The sequence below is a fragment of the Montipora foliosa genome, chromosome 13 (assembly GCF_036669935.1).
Source record: "Montipora foliosa isolate CH-2021 chromosome 13, ASM3666993v2, whole genome shotgun sequence".
In the NCBI taxonomy this organism is placed as follows: Eukaryota; Metazoa; Cnidaria; class Anthozoa; order Scleractinia; family Acroporidae; genus Montipora; species Montipora foliosa.
In genome coordinates this window covers 17,440,610-17,450,609 of record NC_090881.1, presented here as the reverse complement: position 1 = coordinate 17,450,609, position 10,000 = coordinate 17,440,610, and the positions used below count along the sequence as shown (strand labels likewise).

The window sequence follows — 10,000 nt, the reverse complement described above, 5'->3', positions numbered from 1 at the left end:
TACTGACTGATTTGAGAAAAAAAAAGTTAAAATGACCAAATGGCAGATCCTGGTTTAATTTTTGACAGCTTTCATTTTTCTCGGAATTTCATAATTTGCCGATGTTTTTGCCTAATAATTCTAAGCATCTTTTTATACACAGATCAATTTTTCTATCACGATTGCCTCGATTTATACGGGTTTTAAGTAAAACAAAATACATGTCATTAATTCCAAATGCCGATGCAAGATGGCAGCTTTTTCCAAATGGCGTCATCATTACTGCTATTGATAAAGATTATTTATTTGTTAGCCTACTTCTTGATTTTGTCAGACACCTTAATATTTATAATAAGTGGGGGAAAATTGATGGAATTTGGATTCTGCAAATAAATTCAACAATATGCTGTCATAATGACACCAAATTACGTTATTGGAGCTCTCCCCGGTCGCAGGAAGCAAAACAACAGCAAAAGCCAGGTCAGACTAGGGTTAACAAGTTATTTAAGAGTCCCTTTATAATTGAAAGCGATCTGTATTAACTTTATGACCATGGCAAGGCGTTTTTCAGAAACTGTATTTGGTGTCCTTCTTCTTGGGGATTAACTTCCCAAGTGGAAGCAGATCCAACAGTGTATGTGCTACCGAACTACTTTGATAGCTTTTATGTATAGATACAATTATAATGATTTGAGGATTGATATATAAAATGAAGTATTGCCTTTGTGCATATGCATGCACCGATACAAGTTTCAATTGTGATATCCCGGCATATCTTGTTTTCATAAAATCTATTGAAACATTTCTTCTTACCTTTGGGGAGAAGATTTTCAATGAATAAAACTATTCTAAGAGCTGAGAACTTAAAGACGTTTATGACTCTTTTCTCACAGGTTCCGACAAGATCTCTTTCTTTTTGCTGGAGCATTCGTCTGTTTTGGTTTATCCCCTTCATTTGCGGGGTCATCTCTTAACTCTCGAAATACCTTTATATCGGTTGACCCATTTTGCGAGAGAGTACCACTGCATGTGCGTCTGAACTGCATACAACGCAAGTATCGCACGTTTGACGGAAGGTGCAACAACTTGTGCAACATAACACAGGTAAGGTTTGACATAGTATACTGGATTCAGTTTCAGATTCTAGAAATCTCACACTGTCACCCCGAAGATATTTGCAAATAAATAGTGTTACGTCGGTTTTACTGTGGCCCTCGGTTTCGGTTCTCGGTTTTTCGAAATTACCGATAATTCGGACTAGACCTAAGTTCCCTTCATGATCAATACTGTAATTTTACCCCCCTTTCTTGATTTTTCAAACCTTCCGATAACTTGAATCAATTTGCTTTTCCCAAGGCGGTTCGCCAAAAATCGGGATTCCACTTCCAAGGAATCCAGCTTAAGTAACGACCCTGATGACAGATGATCAAATTAGAAGACTGCTCTCTCTCTCCTCTCTTCCTTTCCCGTCTTTTCGTCCTATACGCCGTAAGAGAGTCGGTTCACAGGCAACTAACCCGCGGGTTAGATGCAAGCAGATCAGTGCACTAAAATTTCACCTGGAAAATATCCAGAGACATTAGAGACTGAGCGAGCACCAGTTCAAGTATTCTCTTCCATCCCACGCTCTCCTTGTACGCCCTGGCGAGGGTGGAGGAATATTTTACTCAAGATTATTTCTTCGTATCTCCTCCATACAAAGGGCTCTGCTGGAACAGCATTTGCTGCCACCTTCCTTTCAAAACGGACTGGGACCACGACTCGCTTCCACCACAAAGCCATCACTGCCACTCAAAAACGCGAGAACAATCAGCAACACGGTGTTCGTGAACACGTCACAAAACGTTGGTGGTTTGGAGCCAAACTTCACTCACATGACCATGCTGTGGGGATCATTTATAGACCACGACTTCACATTGACAGTTTCTAATCAGACCGAAGGATGTGGTACCAACAATGCGCCATGTCCAAGCATTGTCCCTGGATGTGTCAGCATTCCGATCTCGCAAAATAATCCCGATGACAGATTGAGGAACAATCAAAGCGCCCGGTGTATTCCTCTTTCACGATCAAAAATACGAAACGGGGAGCAGGTTTGTGCGTTTTCTTATAAAATGTAATTTGAATCATGCCTTATTTTATAACACGGGATTGTACATTTAGATATCAGATTCAGACCGTTTCTCATTTATTATTAATATGGCCCCTTTTCAGCCAGCAAAATAAATAAATAAATAAAGAAAGAAAGAAAGAAAGTGTATCGCCAACAATCCGTGATTAGAATTTGTTAGGTGACGTCATAGACATGATTACGCAACTTAAGTCACTTGCTAGTAAGAGGAATTGAGAGAAACTGTGAGATACCACTGGGTAAATATCTTTGCTTGATTATAAGGGATAACTGTTTTTCATATCACTAACGCGATTTGCTGTAATTTAGATTTTGAACCCTATTCAACCTCCCTTGTGAAAAGTACAGCGACTGACAGAAAGCTGGTGTAATAAATGGAGTTGTTTAGAACCGTGGTTAGTTAATCCTCGCTAGCAATACATTCAAAATCCAGTGTGGTTAGCTACTAAGCGACGACTGGAACAGAAGATGACCGACAAAGCTAAGAATTCACGGCGAATTGCTAAGGGAAACTTCACACGAAAGCGGAACATTTTGATCAAGTCCATAGAGACAAGCCAAGGAATCGAGGTAGTAGAAACCAAATGCATGGGAAGAACTGGAAGGGAAGCACTTAGAGTATGTTAACTTCCTGACTGACGAGCATTTAGTGGACGAAGAAGAAATCTGGATGACGGAAGTCGAGGAAAAATATTCCAATGCATTTAATCGTAAAGTGAAATATGTCGAAAATGTCACTACAAGCGAAAAGGCAACGCGCGAGCACGCGGCTCGTCAAGAGGCCATTGACAACGCAAAAGTTAAAAGGAACACTGCGCGCGCTGTTTTCGAAGCTTCTTACGAAAGTATTTCGCACGCGTTGCAGTCAAAAGAAATGCCCAATTTTGCGTTAAAAGACTTACAGAAACAAATAGAAGATCAATTTCAAGATTGCAAAACCTTTAACGCTGAATTGTTAGAATTATTGCCCTTTGAATCAGCCGAATCTGAGATGCAATGGATAGCTAAAATCCAAACCTATTATTACGAAATTGTTGAACAAATTGTAGTTAGATATACTAACGTAAAAGAACAAGAGCAGATAAAACAGGAATCTGACGCGACTTCTTCCTTTCTACACCTGGAAAAGGTAAAAATGCCGCACTTTGATGGAGAACTACGTCATTACCCTCAGTTTAAAAGAGATTTCAACAAACAAGTCATGCCACAAATTCGTGGAAGAGATGCCGCATATGTGCTACGCTCTTGTCTTGGAAAAGAACCCGAAGGCCTGGTAAAGAGCATAGACGACGATGTGCAAGAAATGTGGCGAAGACTGGACGAAAAGTATGGAGATCCAGCCAAAATTGCAGACGTTATCATTGACGGCATACGTAGATTCAGAACACTTAAGGAAGGAGAAGATAAACGTTTCATCGAATTCGTGACTCTTGTAGAAGACGGATACAGAGACCTCACAAGACTCGGTCTAGAAGCGGAAATTACAACAACGAGTTCGGTCAGTATTATAGAGAAAGCTTTATCAACAGACATCAGAAGAAAATGGGCGGAAATGGTTAGTTGTCACGGAAGTCACATCGACAAATCAAAAAAGTTCCCTAGTCTTCTTGAATTTCTGCAAAATCAAAGGAGTGCTATTGAATACGACAGTGCTTCTCTTCGGACGACGACCAACAATCAACATTACAGAGGCACATCGCACTATACAGAAGGCGTCGAGGAAGTAAGCAAAGAACCCAAACCAAAATGTCTGATTCATGAACACGGAAGACATTGGACAGCAGACTGCAGAATTTATTTAGCCAAGCCAATAGAAGAGAAAAAGACGATCATCAAAGATAAACGAGCCTGTTGGTCGTGCCTAAAGATCGGTCATCGACAACGTACATGCAAATCAAGGAAAGACTGTGGTGTAGGCGGCTGCACAAGAAAGCACCATCCATCTATACACGAGACGGAAGAAACACCTCAGCAAGTCTCAGCCTCAGCAAACGTATGCCACAATACAAAAATTGACACCTGCCTGTTACAAGTACAAAGAGTTAAAACCAAAAGAGGAGAAGCTAATATAATGTGGGATAACGCCGCATCACTTTGTTTTATCACAAACACTAAAGCAAAGCAAGAGAAACTTAAAGGATCCAAAGTCGAACTTTCAGTCATCAAAGTTGGAGCACAGAGCGAGAAGATTAAGACCAACAAATACAAGGTACCTCTTATAGATAAGCAAGGTCACGTCATCGAATTCGAAGCTTACGGCATCGAAAGGATCACCTCAGACATTGAAAGTGTTAACATAGACGACATAGTACATCTTTTCAAGAACGTCACAAAGGAAGAAATCGAGCGACCCTCAGGACCTGTGGACATTTTAATCGGTTACGAATATGCAGCCTATCACCCGGAAAGAGAACAAAACATCGGTCATCTTGTGCTCTTAAGGAATCGTTTCGGGCGATGTATTGGAGGAACGCACCCGTTACTTAAAGAATCACATCTGTATCACGATTTCATCAATGCCAGAGTCAACACAGTTGTAGGCAAAATCAATATAGAAGACTTTTACAAAATTGAGAACCTTGGCGTAGAATGCAAACCGAAATGTGGAGGATGTAGATGTGGAAAATGTTCCTTAGGCGCGAAAGACTGCACTATTCAAGAAGAGCGAGAGCTGGAACTAATCGAACGAAATCTAAACTTTAACAAAGAGGAAAATCGCTGGGTCGCTGAGTATCCCTGGATCAAGGATCCTCAGAATCTTCCTGACAACCGGAAGGTCGCTTTCGCGAAACTGATAACGACCGAGAAACGTCTAAGAAGGAACACCGAAAAGGAACTAACACTCTACAAAGGACCGGTGCATTATATCGGACATCATGAAGTTCTCAAGCCTGATTCCAAATCTACCCCAGTGCGCATAGTGTTCAATAGCAGCGCCAATTACATGGGTCATATCTTGAATGAGTATTGGGCTAAAGGTCCTGACCTACTCAATAACTTATTGGGAGTCCTTATACGTTTCCGAGAGAATAAAGTAGCCTTCATTGGTGATATTAAAAAGATGTACCACACTGTGAAGATGACAGAGTTAGATCAGCACACCCACCGATTTCTGTGGAGGGATATGGATAGTACAAGAGAACCCGACACATACATAATGCTCAGAGTTTCATTCGGTGACAAGCCGTCAGCTACAATTGCAACCGTTGCTCTGAGAAAAACCGCAGAGATGTCAAGAGAGAAATACCCAGAAGCAGCAGATATAATACAAAGAAATACGTACATGGACGACATAATCGAAAGTACGGACGATCGCAAACAAGCTATTAAACTGACTCAAGATATCGAGAAGGCTATTATTAAAGGAGGATTTGAAGTCAAAGAGTGGATGTTCTCAAGCGATACTGACAGACAAGAAAAAACAAATATACCGATCGAGGAACAAACAGAAAAGATACTTGGAGTTAAATGGAGTCAATCAGAAGATCAACTGTGTTTCGAAGTCAAGGTTAACTTTACTACCAAGCGAATACATACTTCAAGGTCTACGAGCGATATCGTCCCCACCCAAGATCCCCAACAGCTCACAAAGCGTATAATCTTGTCACAGATCAACAGCGTGTATGATCCCCTAGGGTTGGCAGGACCATTTACAGTAAGGGCCAAAATTCTTTTACGCCGTTTGTGGGGAACTGAACCGAAACTTGACTGGGACGACCCTATACCCGAGGAAAACCAACAGAATTGGTCTATTTTCTTCAACGATTTGAAAGACATGAATCAAATCAGATTTACGAGATGCCTTAAACCAATGGATGCTATTGGCGACCCCATTCTCGTTGTGTTTAGTGACGCATCCAAAGACGCATACGCTGCATGTGCATATGTACGGTGGCAAAGAAAGAATAACCAATTTGAGAGCAATTTAATACTGTCCAAAAATCGTCTTGCACCAATAAAAAAGATGTCCATTGACCGTATAGAACTGTGTGGAGCGGTACTGAACAAACGCCTAAAAGTGTTCATAGAAAAGGAATGTAGATATCGCTTTGAAAAGATCTACCACATCGTAGATTCTCAGATTGTACATGCCATGATACAGAAAAGCTCATACGGGTTCAACACGTTCGCCGCCACTAGAATAGGTGAAATACAGGAAGGAACAAACCCTGAAAACTGGTATTGGGTAGAGAGTAAATATAACATAGCTGACTGTTTGACAAGAGGCAGGAAGCCCGATGACATTGGACTTGAAAGCACATGGCAAAAGGGTCCCGATTTTCTTAAACAAACAGAAGACAAGTGGCCAATCACTCGTGATTACTTGGAGCCAAAACTATCCGAAGTAATCCGGACTACAATGGTAACGAAGATAGAAGGAACTCATGATACCCTAGCGTTACGAATTGACATCGCCAAATATTCGAGTTACGGCAAACTACTACGTGTCACTGCAAGAATTTTGAAATTTTACAGCAAATTTCCCAAACCGTCATTTAAAAGCGCAACGCAAGAACTGACACCTGAAGATATTAAAAAGTCAGAGATTTTCTGGATCAAAGAGATTCAGCAGAACATGAGAAATGATATTGAAAATGGCAAGTACAACCGTTTGTGTCCTATCACACGCAAAGACGGCATCTATGTAGTAAGCAGTCGTACTGCAAAGTTACAAACAAATTACGGTGACAACGAAGTTATATTACTACCATATGATCATCCGTTCTCACATCTCTATGTAGCACAAACTCATGCAAGAGGACATCATGGCATTCTAACTACTGCCAGCAAAGTGCGCACCAAATATTGGATACCCAAACTCCTTAAGTTGGTAAAATCGATTAAGTTCAGATGCGTTATCTGCAAAAAACTTGCTAAGAAAACAAGTCAGCAAGTGATGGGCCAATTACCTGAAGACAGATTGAAGCCAGCACCGCCATGGTACATTACAGGAATTGATCTTTTTGGTCCCTTTAAAATTCGGGACGAGGTAAAGAAGAGAACGTTCTCTAAAGCTTATGGAGTAATATTTAATTGTCTCGGAACAAGAGCTGTTTATCTGGATCTGGCAGCAGATTATAGTACAGACAAATTTCTGATGGTACTCAGAAGATTTGTGTCCCTAAACGGATATCCATCCAAGCTATTGTCTGACAACGGTACTCAACTAATTGCAGCAAGTAAGGAACTAACCGCTATAACAAAAACATGGGATTGGGAGAAAATTAAGGAATATGGCGTCATGAAAGGATTGCAATGGATCTTCACCCCAGCAGATGCCCCATGGCAAAATGGAGTAACTGAAGCTCTTATAAGATCGGTCAAGCGAGCAATTGAATTCTCGGTTGGTGAAAATGCTTTAACCTTCTCTGAATTGCAAACAGTTTTATTCGAGATTGCCAACTTGCTGAATGAAAGACCAATAGGGCGACACCCAACATCCCCTGAGGACGGAGCATATTTATGCCCAAATGACTTACTGTTAGGCAGAGCCACAAGCAGGATACCAAATGGCCCATTTGATGAAAACGCGAACACCCAAAAACGTTTCACGTTCGTCCAGACAATTGTTCATACATTCTGGAAAAAATGGAACTCGAACTACTTCCCAAGCTTGATATTAAGGCAAAAATGGCACACATCTCACCGAAATTTGAAAATCGGAGACGTAGTTATGATACAAGATTCCAACTTAGTGAGAGGAAACTGGAAGCTTGGAAAAGTGTCAAATGTTTACCCAGGTGCAGATGGGAAAGTGCGAAGAGTAGACGTGCAATACAAGAATCTCACCGTAAACGAACCTATGAAGCAATACCAAGGCAAAGGATATGTCACTGTTCAACGTCCTGTACAGAGACTTGTATTACTTATACCGATTGATGAAAACAAAATGAACTTCTAAGTGAACTCTCAGATACTATTTACTATGATTACTGTAACCTTTTTTTTGGCGGGGGAGTGTATCGCCAACAATCCGTGATTAGAATTTGTTAGGTGACGTCATAGACATGATTACGCAACTTAAGTCACTTGCTAGTAAGAGGAATTGAGAGAAACTGTGAGATACCACTGGGTAAATATCTTTGCTTGATTATAAGGGATAACTGTTTTTCATATCACTAACGCGATTTGCTGTAATTTAGATTTTGAACCCTATTCAACCTCCCTTGTGAAAAGTACAGCGACTGACAGAAAGCTGGTGTAATAAATGGAGTTGTTTAGAACCGTGGTTAGTTAATCCTCGCTAGCAATACAGAAAGAAATAAACAAATAAATCAATATATATATTAGCCTGCGTCACAGACAGACAAAACCGCCGGACTATACCGGGATTTTGTGACGCATCGGGCTGCAACGCAGGCTATATATATATATATATTCACGGATGCGAACAGTCACCAAACAAAAGGACTGGGGCGAGGGTGAAAACGGAGAACATTAGGCTAATGAGCATTACGCTTGAGAGAGGCGCCCGGTTAGACGAGATTGCGCTAGGGCTTACCATGGAACAGCGGGCAAGAAATCGACTGTTTTGTAATCTATATTTACTATTTGGGGGAATTTGACAACCTGAGTCCAGTTAACTACTAACGTTCGTTTTGTATATAGTGCGGAAGAGGAAGATATACAGATGAGTGTTTTAGTTCCTGTTGTAAAACACTCCCTTCCATGTAATAAAATAATATTTTAGAAACACACCCGGATTTCATTCATTTTAAAACCTAAAACGTCTGTGTCTTCCGTCCAATTTAGGTGAATCTGGTTACTTCTTATATTGACGCCTCAAACATTTATGGAGTTAATTGTCAGGAAGCAGAGAGTGTTCGGGATACGACGTCACGTATTGGTTTATTGCGAGTGGTTCCACTTCCGGTATCACGCTCTGATAGAATGCCAATATCCCCTCCTGCTGATCCAAGTTCATTTTGCAGATCACCGAGGCCTTCACTAAGACCGTGCTTTCTTTTTGGAGACTTCACGGACAATGAAAACCCCGGTATGAAGCAAGTTATTTTATCTTATCTCTTAAGTACTCAATAATTGTCAGTTAAAGGATTTTCTCAACGATTTGCCTACAGTCGGCTCGAAATTTGAGAGGCACAATTGCTTAAAAGAGCAAGAGAAAAAAAACACTTTTTCTCCAGACCGAACATCAACAAAGCTACCGTAGAATCTTATACAATTATTACGCTATGTCAGGTCTGTAATTACGGTTCTCCTTACTGTAGGCTTGACATGAATGCTTTCCACTGCCTGCGAAGCACACAATAAATTTACTCTCAACGGAGTCCTGATGGTCGCTAAACCTAAATATTATTTCTTTTCTTTCCCTCCGCAGCGTTGATGACTGTTCACATCCTTTTTGTTCGTGAACATAACCGAATCGCAAAGTTTCTTCATCATTTAAATCCAACATGGAGCGACGAACGATTGTTCCAGGAAGCGCGGAAAATTGTGATTGCCCATCTTCAGCATATTACATAAAACGAATGGCTGCCCGTTTTATTTAGTGAAGAAGTGGTAAGTATCTTATAACATGAAATTTTCGCGACACGTTTATTTCGCGATTTTGATGTGCGCATATTTCGCGACACTTAAATTTCGCAATTTTGCAAAACTTTATATTAGAATCCCTTTAAATTCGCGTTCTTGAGTACAACAATTTACTTTTTATGGGCAATGTTATTTAAACTTTGAATCAATTAAAACGACTTTATCAAAGGAATAATAACGTCAATTCAAATTAAGAAAAACGCGAAACAGCGGGACTAAATGTCAACAGTAATAACCAAGCAGTTCTCAAAATGTCTACAAGCAGTTCACGCTTGTACGTGAATTATTGCCCTTGAGTCAATTGAACACAACATCCCTTTACACTGAAAATTCATC

The 10,000-nt window shown here is 40.5% G+C and overlaps 2 protein-coding genes across 5 annotated transcripts in view; one reads left to right on the top strand and one right to left on the bottom strand.

The window, feature by feature from the left end:
• Positions 1–10,000, bottom strand: part of LOC137982552 (solute carrier family 13 member 2-like) — a 73,142-nt gene that overhangs the window by 41,363 nt on the left and 21,779 nt on the right. The gene's annotated exons all lie outside the window — the stretch shown is intronic.
• LOC137982543 (peroxidase-like) overlaps positions 9,455–10,000 on the top strand; it is an 8,118-nt gene continuing 7,572 nt past the window's right edge. For both annotated transcript variants that reach the window (XM_068829661.1, XM_068829660.1), the window contains exon 1: positions 9,455–9,631. The gene's annotated coding sequence lies outside the window, so the exon portion shown is untranslated. The remainder of the gene's footprint in view (positions 9,632–10,000) is intronic.